At 34.8% G+C, this 12671-nt stretch overlaps 1 protein-coding gene across 1 annotated transcript in view; it reads left to right on the forward strand.

The window, feature by feature from the left end:
* The first annotated feature begins 623 nt into the window (after positions 1-623).
* Positions 624-12671, forward strand: part of LOC149806390 (band 4.1-like protein 2) — a 324157-nt gene continuing 312109 nt past the window's right edge. The window contains exon 1 of the mRNA XM_089952640.1: positions 624-774. The gene's annotated coding sequence lies outside the window, so the exon portion shown is untranslated. The remainder of the gene's footprint in view (positions 775-12671) is intronic.

A 12671-nucleotide genomic window follows, 5' to 3' on the forward strand; every position in this document is an offset into this window, starting at 1 on the left:
TAGGCCTCGCTGTCAGATGATATTATGAAAACATCATGAGTCCGTTATTCAACATTGCGAATAAATTTTGTCGGCACTAATTTTTGCTGCTGAGACATTCAGACAAAATTTTAACGCCAAACCAACACAAGCAATTCAGTCTGTCAGCGATCGGGGCGGGATAATATTCTTTTCTTTCCATAACCAAGGTAACGTGATTGGATGACCTCGGCTCTAATTGAAGTTTCGTGTATCGGAAACTTGTAATCAAACAGTTTCGATCTACCACTGGAAAATTGGAGATAACAGATTTTCTATTATGATACCTTTTCGAATTAAATCTAAGTGAAAATATCAACATATCTCAGTAGGATGTGTAAAGATACATGGACAAAACTTCCAAGATCATTTAAATCATATGCTGTTCGCCCTTAGTCGAATCAAATCTGTGTGGATGCTAAAACTACCAGTACCTTCTCCATTCGCAGCGCGCGCTATGTCCCTAGGCGGACGCTGGAACAGTGAAACATAATATTGTTAGGAATTCGGGGAAGCAATTAAAATAGCTTCAGTGTTTGTGCTGAGAGTGAAGACAATCTCTGTTAACATTAGCAGACCTGGTGCTGCTCTTTGTTTACAAAGCAGTATAATTTCTTGAGGCTCGACATTTCGTCCTCGTTTGATTCCTTTGTTGTTTGCTGCTGTATAAAACTTTTGTATTTGACAAGATTCATGGATTAATGAAAAGAAGCGGATAAAATCTATCCAAAACAGCTACCGATATTTGAATCAAAGGTATACTTTAAGTCTTGTCTCTCTATCTGTCTCTCATACAGCATGTCATGCTGTCACGTGTCCGTGTACTTGCTAGCGAGATGTTACCGCATTGAAAACCCTGATTCCTAGGATTGATTAGATTTATTTCGCCTGCCTCCTGGCCTCATCTCTTTGTTATAATTATGGATATGTTAGATTAAAAACAATATAAAATCAGACATACATCCATGCATAAATCCATACATACATACATACATACATACATACATACATACATACATACATACATACATACATACATGCATGCATGCATGCATGCATACATACATACATCCATCCATCCATCCATCCATCCATCCATACATACATACATACATACATACATACATATATACATACATACATACATACATGGCTGAATGTGATCTCTTCTCAAGAAAAAAAAGAAAAGAAAGTCAGTCATACGTATGCACATATAATATATACATTCTGACTTTCATATTTAAATGTATCACTATGTTGTAAACTGTGTGTAGTTTAGGCTAAACATAAGATTAAACAGTAGTATATACATACAAACTCCATATTTTCTTATTAATGTACTTATATTTATCCTCCCGCACGGTCTCAGTCTCTCTCTCTCTCTCTCTCTCTCTCTCTCTCTCTCTCTCTATATATATATATATATATATATATATATATATATATATATATATATATATATATATATATAGTGATAATTGCTTCTATAAAAGTACCTGATTGTGTGCAGCTGATGAAATTATACAACCTTCCAAATGAGATATTATGGCCTGCTCTAAATATAGAAAGCCATTATGGCCATAAGCGCATCTGAAGATTCACATTTTCATTTCATCGATCGAATGTTGACGCGATGTTTTGTTACATTTAGTAACCTTCAACACACCATTGACTTTTTCATATGCATTTTATATGACACGAGTGGAGTATTTTCTCGAACCCTGATCAGCCGTTAGTATATTTAATATATAGATGCATGTCATCTGTGTTACATGATTTTCAGTAGTTTTATGACGATCTGATTCCCAGTTAGCCATAATTGTTCTTGATTGTAGTTGAAATGTGTGTGATTTCGATTTTTTACATTGCTTTAACAATTATATAGCTACGATGTCTGCAGTGTGGCAGTTTTATAATGATGTCTACCACTGGGGAATCATGACCGCAAACATGTAACATCATTCCCCCCCCCCTTCAAAGTATACTGACACCAGGGTCGACCAGTCCTTACACTAACCTCCTAATGCTGAGCACCAAGCGAGGCAGATGTTAGTACCATTTTTATAAGTCATTTGTATGACTCGGCCGGGGTTCGAAACAGCGATCGTCCTCATCGTAGGGAATTCTCTAACCACTTTGACCACCGAAGCGGTTAGTGAAATTGTTGCTTTGATTCAAATAATCATAGCAAATATTGCGGTAATTCTATTTCATCTGATTTGTATCGCTGTAGACAGGCAGGATATGAAATCTGAATTATAAAACCCTTTGGACAACCAGTTCATTAATTACTCACTTGCACACACATGCATGCTCTTTGTTTAACTTTCTTACAAACGGTTGGGGAAAAAAAAACATTACAAAACTTCTGGTATTGTTGCATCGTCGTTAAAGATCGTGCTGTATAAATGTATTGCATCTAAAGTTGATTTAATTACTTATTCTGTTGATTGATGATGGAGACACTAAGTGGTGACATATAAACTTATTTTTCTAGATCAAAGACTCATTGTCGAAATAGATAATGAAGCAGTTTACAGCTGTAATTTTGTTCCCTTTCATATTATGCGTCTGATGCAAGAAATTAATTAATTTTGTAACAACGTCATTATGAGATCCTGATCTACAGGTGGACGCCTTTAATACTGACTGTAATAGGGATTCCGAAAGAGTGCTGGCGTAAGGAAGCAGATCAGTCTATTTACCAAACATCAAAACAGGTGTACATGCTTTCTTACCTTTGCAACACAAACGAAATTTATTAGATTATGAAGAATATATTCACATAAATTAGCATGTAAACTTCTATGTTAGGGGTTCAAATGTATGGTGTGTGAAATATTCCAGAGGCAGATAACATTTGTAAAACTATAAAGATGAACTGACTGATTTATTTATGATTGTTTTGATGTGCCTTTTTTTGAGACTTTTAGATGTAAAGATTTTCTTCTTTCAAACAGCCAATCTTTATAAGTGCGTATATCATGCTGTTCACATATGTTAGCATTGTCCAATGATCTGTTCCTATTGCAGAACTACTTCAACCATGATAATGTATTTATTTTCATAATTGCATATACGCCTCTACGAGATTATGCAAACATTCGTGACGACGTAATTCTACACTTTGAGAATATAATTTATTACAGTACCTCTGTATGTTTCTCGTCTGATGGACATCCCATTAGGATACTGGAGATTAATTTCTCTTCAGTCTTTGAATAATATAAAGAGAAACAGCACTTTAATCGGATGTTAAAATTTCGATATCGCTAGCATACGTCCTTCATTACTCTTGTGCACAACTGAAGTATAATGTTTCTGAGTAGAGGAGTATATTTTTGTCGATTAGGACAAACTAACGAAAGCAAAGCATAGCGTTTTTAATTTGTCATATATTTTATGGTGTTATTTCCTACTCTCATTTTCAATGTCTGGAACTATCTGATATTTGTGTTTCTGAAGTATAACGTGCAAATTTTTTAAAACTCCTCTCACAGAGAATAAGTATTCGAAAAGAACTTAAATACATTGACATTGTGACCTGATTAAAAATATTGTACTTCCATGTATGCATACTAACAGTGACTCTAGAAACTATAATATTTCAAAACACTCAACAAAACTTGACAAATAACCGGAGACACATTAGCCTCCAATAAACGAACGCATGCGTATTAGACATGTTCACTTCAGGAAATGAAAATGCAATAGAGCATGTAATATTCCTTCGTAAAGAGTTCAAGTGATCTCATCTGCAATGCCGATCGATTGATGGAGCCAGCTGTAGGTTTCTTAGACCACAACTGGTTGGATGAGCCCGAGGAGGCATCCGTGACTAATTTGCTTTGTTGTCTAAAGCTGTGCCAAAGTCTGTTAGTGGCCTGTACAAACTATAACTTCTTCATTTTTTTACCTTTTTATTCATCAATTATCAGACGTAATGTCTCTAATTGAGCATTATTTGGTCTGAAAAAGTTATGTTTGTAGGACAGGTATGAGAAACAGACTAGATTCACCAGCTGATCTGGTGGATTCCATACTCTTTATATGTTTGTGTGACTTTATTCCAGCAACTTAATTTTCTGCCCAATTATAAATCATTGCACCTACAACTTGATCTTCTTACGACATGGATTGTGTATTATGCATTTACTAGGCCAGTAATAATTTTTAAAATAAATGCCATCAGAAGGATGATGACCTTATATTTGTTTCTTAAATGGCATGTGCAATGCGGTCAACACTATGGTTTAAAAATAATTGGTGGATACGCTCAGAATAAGACTTTTCTAAGCATGATTTGATAAAAATGAGCTAAGGTAGGAAATGTTATGCTCTTTAATATCACATGGAAATACTTTCCAGTCACGAAAACTATCAGGTAGATCACAAAACAATTCATTTCGTTCAAAACAACCGAATTGGTTAACGATTTGCTTATAAATTATTTAAAATGACGTCACTCCTTTTATAATCCTAATCTGGCTGGTATAAATATATTATTTGATGATGAAAAACGTCATGCTTATTATTTTGCAATAGACCGTTGCTTATTGTTTTGCAATAGACCGTTTCATCTGCAATTTCTAGATGGGATGTCATAGGATTTCATTGTAAATGCACGATGATTTATTATGCGAAAGGCCACAACCTAATATTCACATTTCATCAAACTCCCAAGTTCACAACACATAGCTTCACGTCATTAAACTCAGCTGAAGTGTCATAGTTGATAAACCATGCCAAAAATGCTGTTCCCTGAGGTCACTGGTTTCTCACCTAAACACTTAGTTATCACGTGCACTCTTCCCAAGAGTTTTTTATTTGAGTATCTCAGGTTTAAGAAACCTTCCGATGAAAAGGTTATTGTGTTCATATAATAATGCCAGACACAAGTTTTAGATCATGTCACGAAACAAAAAATCTAAAACTCGCGAAGAAACGCAGAGGCGGAATAAGATGTGTTCTGACAGCAGTCGAATGTGTGTCTTGTCTTACTCAGCAAGAAAAACTTCATTGTTTTGTAACATGTGAACAATCATGGCCATTCTTCATTGTTCGTCGAAGAAGATAGCTGGTTTGCTTATCGTGTTTAAACACGCAGCTGTACCATAGATTGCAGTGCCAGTGAACGATTCCATAATAACTGAGATCAGCTAATCAAAATAAATCAATAGTGAGTCATTTAGCGAAATTATGAAACAACGGAACCTTTGCAACCGAATGAGAATTCAGACTAAATTATATTTGTAAATGGTGGTCCCATATTTCAACCAAATAAACGTGATTTATATGTGTATAACTAATCCAGCTATAGTAGATGATCTAGACTTATATAGAGTTTATTCAAACACATGTAATTTTATCCACGTGAACCATGGGGGCTTCATGACTAGGGATGGTTATGGCACATGCTCCCACCCCCATTAAAAATATTATATATGTTATTACCTTTAAAACTGACATTTATAATAACTGGGAGTATTACAATGTGTTAATACTTTAAAAGCTTTTCCAAACGTGTAGTTGTAATGTATATTTAATTTGTAATTATTAGCAATCCTCCATGATTATAAGGTATAATTGTATTTTGTACTTGACCTTGTCCAAACGTTTATTTTTGTAAGCACATAATACGTAACTAATATTTTCTTCATGAGTGTATGTTAAATATTAAAATTATGTGGACAGTTAAGGACCGCTTTCAGTGCGTTTTTGTAGATTTATAAGGCACCTCACCCCCAACATATAATAAACATATTTATTAGGGTCTAAGTCGTGGTTACTGGGATTCCCTCATAAGAATACATAGCCTACCTGATGTTTACCACGTTCTATATTATAATTTTAGTAACAGAATCTTCTAGAAATGAAGTTTCCATTAAGCAAAAGTTGTTTTGAAGAAAATGCTGGTTGTGACATAGGTCATATAGAGGGTTTTACAATCTTCTTAACTAGAAAATTATTTCTTCCTGCAATAACATCTGTAGCAGAAACTAGTCTTTTTGTTGTGTTCAGTATTTAAATTGGGCAGGAATTTATGTATAAATATTAATTCGCTTGACATACAAAGTGCTCATCTATAATATTCTTGGAAGAAAAAAAACCTGTAACCTGAAATTATAGCTAATTCAGACACGGAAATTTTGGATTATATTATTGTGATTAACTGGAAGACTGTTAGAACATCATCGCACTTCAGGCTATTGGTATATTGGTGCTTTCAAGACTACAGGTACATGGACACCTTCAGCGCGGGAACTAAATTCGAACATCAGTGGAATTTAATAATTTGTTGAACTTGAAATAATTTGATTTTGTGATTCCGCGATTACTTATATGCATTATATCCCGTCAGCTGTAAACATTTAATTATCAGTATCAATTTTCTTGGATATGTATAAAAAATTACAAGGACTCCATAAGTACTGTCTATTGGGAGTACTTCATAAAGTTTCGCGTTTGATAAATCAATATATTTTGTTCTCCCTGAAAATAACGTACTGATTTGAAACATCAAAGGGAAATCATGGATGAGAAGAATTGTCTCATTCCTAACATTTATGACAATCGGTTCATCAAAAACATATGGTGCTTTATTTATCTTTAGGCGCATGCTCCCGGTCTCGTAAGAAAACGAGCGAATGGAGTAGCAAATGAGTTATAAAATAAGACCTGACGTCACTAGTGAAAGGATAATCTTGTAGTTCCTTTCTGATGTAGGACTCACGGTACTAATTCAACTCCCATAGTAAACCTACGGAAACATGATATTAAAAATTCAATTGCTTTAAATTTCCGAGTGTTCGTGATCAAAACTTTATTTATCAGCACTGTCATGTCTTTGAAGCAAACTTGTGTGGAGCAGTTTAATTGAGCCCCAATTTTCTTTTGATCTATATGTGTTTTCAATTCCGCACCAAAGAGTCAGTTGCTAATTTCATTAGTGAGCTTTCCAATTTAAATTTGTAAAAGGACTGAAATTACATCAATAAAACATTGTCTCTATTTGATCAGCTACAATTATGATAAACTTTCAAAAATTTCTGTATGCCAAACTGTTGCTTTCATTATCAGTGAAATCCTGGCTAGCTAAATTCATGTATCCTCTTTAACGTTTATCCATTTCTTTCTCGTTCCCATTTGTCCATGCCATTAATACCTTCAGTCCTGTAGGACACACAGTACTAATTGTATGGAAAAATGGGAACCAGTCTGGAAATGAGCGAAAATAAAATAGAGTATATATGGATTTGGCTGGCCAGGATTGGTTGACACTGAAAGATAGATTTTAGTATAAAGAACGGTCTTTTGAGAGCTTACCCTAGTTGTGAAAGAAACAAAAAATATACAGACATTGTTTTATTGATGGATTTTCAGTCCTTTAACTGTCTTGAGTTTGGAATACTCATTACTGAAATTAGCATCTGACTCTTTAGTGCGGAATTGAAAGCACATGTTTCAAACACATGCAGGTCCAGAAAATGCCGCGGCTAATCTCCTTTTCTCTGCACTGAAGCTGTCATCCAGGATGCATCTATACTGATAAATATAGGTTTGATTATTAACACTCAGAAATTTAAAGTTATTGCATTTTTAATATCATGGTGTTTGCATAGATTGACTATGGTGACTGAATTAGTACAGTGAGTCCTGTAATTGCGCCCCATCCACGGGATTTAGTCAAAACCATATGCAACAAATCGTCCACCGTATCAATAGGTCCTGATTCAAGGTTGTTTATACAGTTTATAACACTGTACAGTTGACATAGAACTTAAATTCCATAGCAGAAAAGGTGTTACTCTTTTATAAAGCCGCTATGAATCCGGAATTTTCAACATCACAAAACTGAATAAGCGTCTGGATCGGTTTATAAATAGGACATAACGCTGCTCTTACAGAAACAGTCGACTGCGGCAATCACTTATGGACTCACGGTATTGTTGTTGTTGTTGTCTAGAATTAAAGTGGTGTGCGTCCAACTTGGACATTTACCACTGGTTAATGCCACCACGGGTGGCTTTTTGATTTCTCCTAGGGGGAGGTATAGTGCCGCTTCCTCCAGGCTTTAATGTGTTCACAGAACACTTATTAATTTGGCCGTCAGATCGAGGTACCGTTGAGTGCCTGTCGATCTGAGTGTAGGGCTAAGATGAGTAGGATTGGACCCAACACACACTCAGTTTTCAGTTGCTATGATTTTGCGACTAGGGGGAATGGATCCAGCCTACGGTCGCTTTGCTGCTTGTTAGTGCGTACACTGCACGTATGGTATTGGTGTCGGTTCGTGGTAAAGGAGGCCAGGCTGAGGTTCGAGAGGCGGGCCTATGGCACAGGTCGTTAGTGCTTTAGACATCTGGGTATCCATTGTCTAAATTCCTTCTTTGAATTTTGAATAAATAACTCTGTGCTGTTGTTGTTAGAGAGCTGGTTAGAGTAGTAGTTCTTAGAGTCTAGGTTGACAGCTACGGTTGTGAAGTTGCCACTTGATGTGGCGGGCCCTGTTGGTATTGGGTTTTTTGTCCACTTTTTGCTGAAACAAGCGTAGTGGTTATTGTAATTGGTTATGTGGGGTCTCAATTCCTAATTCGGTTTAGTCTGCAGCCTTGTCCTGCCGGACCTGATAGTGTTTGGGTTTTTAGACTACCTTATATGTAATAATTTGGGGTCCTACTGCCTAGATCGTGTTTGTTTGCAGCCTTGTGCTGCCGGACCTGATATTATTTGGGTTTTTAGACTACCTTATATAATCTAGTCATGGGTCCTATCTTGTGTTGTGGGCGGCCCTGATGGTTTGGGCTTTAGACCACCTTATACGTATTAATTTGGGGTGATGAGGGTGGTGGTGTTAGTTATTCGGTAGAGTTACGTTTGTTGTTAGCTGAATGTTGTTAGAGAGTGTTATGATAGGAGGAGAGAGAGAGAGGGGTTGTTTGATATATATTTTAGGCTGGTTCCCTATCTTAAAGAGACGTTCAGGGACTCCTAATCTGGGTAGCCCCTATCTAATTATTCTGATTCCTTATCATGTTGTTTATTAGTATGTTAATTATTTTTAGGTTTTAATATATGTTTTCTTTGTACCCTATTTGAGGTTAATTTTAGTCCCAGATAGTTATCCTTGTCGATTACTCGAACCTTCTAAGAGGGTTCAAGGACATCTGATCTGGTTGTTACCTATTGAGTTGACTGAGGGTAGAAATTCAACTCCTATATATAGTAAACCTGTGCAAACGCCATGATATTAGAAAATTAATAGTTTCAAATCTCTGAATGCCTAGGATCAAACCTATATTTATCAGTATAAACATAGCAGAGACAAGAAAATGAGCCGCTGCATTTTCTGGATCAGCATTCATTTCAATGAAATATTATTTTCATTATCAAACAATCAAGACCAGCCAAACCCATATCTACTCTATTTTATCTTCATCCATTTCTGGAATGGTTCCCATTTTAACACACACACACACACACACACACACACACACACACACATATATATATATATATATATATATATATATATATATATATATATATATATATATATATATATATATATATATATATATATATATATATATATATATATATATATATATATATATTACGAATCTAGGTCTTAAACAAAGTACCAGAGAGAGTGTTAACATACAAATTATGCATAATCAACAAATAATTTATTTCTCTGCAAAGAAAGTGAATATTTAAGATACACAGTAGTGTGAATTAAATCCCAAATAATCCTAAATGTCTTCTCAAAAGTTCAAAAATATAGAATGCTCCGATTGGTTTTCTATAGTCTTGAATGTCCTGATGTAACACAATCCAGAATGTCAATGAGCACTTTAGTAATGCCAAAGAATATTTCAAATGATTAATTCCTCTCTAGTTATACCTGACAGACTGGTCTAAAACAAGGACGAATTATTTATTAAATCCGTATTTATACACATTTTGCCATGACCTACATCCCAATAAATTGTGAACATTTCTTACGGAAAAACCTAGTCTAATTGTCAAAAAGACTGTCCCAAAACTTTTGCTACGTAATCATTATATTTACAACTTACAATCATGCACAAAAATTAGACGTTTAAGCATTCTGTTTACGTTATCTAAAGTCAAACTTCCAATCGCGGACAAAACTTAGGTACACGATTAAATATGCATAACACCTCCGATTATAATGTAAAACAAAGATTCATACAAAAAGCGTTCTTTTGCATATTTGTCAAATAAGTATATAGTACTATAATTATTATAATTGCGTAGTAAGATTTATTATGACTAACAATTAGCAAAATAAAGCAATATGGTACTTCTATCAATGTGATAGTGTATTAGCAATCACATTAGTTTTTATTCTCTTGATGAGTCTAATGCCATTTTTTTAATATTGGTACATTAAAGTCAACATAAAAAAATTCTGAATTTTGTTTTACTTTTTGTAAACGAAAATAAAGGGAATGTGATCACTGAATACATCAGTCATAGAAAGAACTTAACTAATGTACTCCAAAATGTTGCAGATCCAATATGAAAGCCAAAAATTCATTTATGATTATGGAATATTTTCTCTGGTGCTTGTTTACTTTTTTAATAGAAGAATAGCACATTGGATGGATCAACCGACGTGTCAAATAATTGACTGAAATTTGGAGCGGATAGAACTGGTTTACTTTTATGTAAGGCCTTAGATTTGTCAAAAGATTCCTGACATTTATAAGTGCAATGAAACTTGCATTTCTTAGTCAACAAATTTTTCAGAGGTTCGGCAATTATGAAAAGATTTTCGTAAAATTTCCGATAATATCTTGTCATACCCAAGAATCGCATCCGTTGCTTCTTAATAAGGTGCAATGGGAATTCAGAGATAGTTTTGACCCTAGCTTCTAAAGGTTTAACTTGACCGCATCTCACATTATGTCCTAAAAATGTGACACAAACACGAGGAAAGACACGTTTATCTACTTTAACCGTCAAATTTGCATCTTGCAGTCGATCGTGGCATTTCTAAATGGTTTCTCCGTGATCTTCCCAAGAATCGATGTAGATGGTGACGTCATCGATGTAAATTATCTAGACAAGATGTTAACATGTTCATCATGTTGCCGGAGAATTTCACATTCCGAATGGTATCATTTTATACTGAGAAAGCCAATCTGGAGTTGCATATACCGAAATTTCTTTCGTTCGAGTATAATTTGTCATAATCTTTTCAAAACGTCAAATTTGGTGAAATATTTTGCATTTCCAACTTTGTCGATTTAATCATCTATTCTTGGAATTGGAAATAAAACCGTTTTGGTGACTGTTGATTTTTCTATGGCAGCACACATGAGTAAAGTATTATCTACTTTCGGCACAAGAATACATGGTGAACTACATTTACTTTTACTTGGTTCTATAAAATTACTTTCCAGAAAATATTGAATTTCTCCTTTTATACATTCATTCCGTAAGGACTCTGTTTCACAGGTGTAGAATGTATAATTTCAACGTCAAGGTAGATTTTATTTGTTCGTGTTGGAACATCTGGAAACAAACGATCGTATCCATATAGCAGCTATTTTATTTCCTCATGTTGTAGATGTGAGAGTTTCTAGACCCGAGTGTTTAGAATTCCAGGAGTGAAAAGATTGGTTAAACCGAAGCCACTATCGTCAGGTTGCATTCAATCGTTTTCATCCTCGCCGTGTGGGATTGGTACAACTAAATAGACTGAATAATTAAACTGGGCCATCTCTGTCAAAATACTTCTTTAACGTTTATATGACAACGTTGTTTCTTTTTCCGTATCCCATGAGTGTTAGTAATGTAATTTAAGTCATTTACTTTCTTTTTTTATTGTAAAAGGACCACACAATTTAGCCGGAAGAGGATTTTGAGGTATGGGAAAGAGAGCCAAACCTTTATCACCAGGCTGAAAACTCCTTTCCTGTGTATTTCGGTCATACTTTAATTTCAGTTTTGACTGAGTAGAGCAAGTATTAGTTCTTGCTAGATCACAAGCCTTTGACAAATTATGTTTGATGTCAGAAACATATTGAAGAAGATAATTCTTGGAATCCTCATTGAAAGCAGTTTCTCTTTTAATAACTTCCATGGTCCACGGACAGTATGCCCAAAAAACTAGTTCAAGAGGACTAAAATGCAATGATTCATTCCCTAACATTAAACAGCATCAAATGAATACCCTCATCCCAATCCTTTCCTGTAACAAAGCAATATGACAGAATCATATTCTTCCTGACTTGTTGAAAACATCCAGACAACATTTAACCCCTGATAAGACTGGGCAGGTTTGGATTGGACAACAAATCTAACAACACTTAACCAAATCTTTTTCAATCTTTTTTAGTTTTACTATTTCTCAATGGAATTGCTAAATGGTTCGTCAAATGCATGAATAGGTTTCAGATTAGCCTTAAGTATATTTTGATTGCGTTTTCCTATATTTGATAAGTGTAACAAGATCTACAGTATTTAGAAACATCACCTTTATGTTTCGGTCAATATATATGACTCAAGATCTATTGATAGGTCTTAATGACTCCTAAATCGAGTCCCATGATCTAGACTTAGAATGTCCTGTCGATATGACGTCTGAACGACAACTTGATAGCTCGCTGACCACTCGT

This window comes from Sinohyriopsis cumingii, chromosome 1, assembly GCF_028554795.1.
Source record: "Sinohyriopsis cumingii isolate HCF-2022 chromosome 1, ASM2855479v2, whole genome shotgun sequence".
NCBI classification, from domain to species: domain Eukaryota; kingdom Metazoa; phylum Mollusca; class Bivalvia; order Unionida; family Unionidae; genus Sinohyriopsis; species Sinohyriopsis cumingii.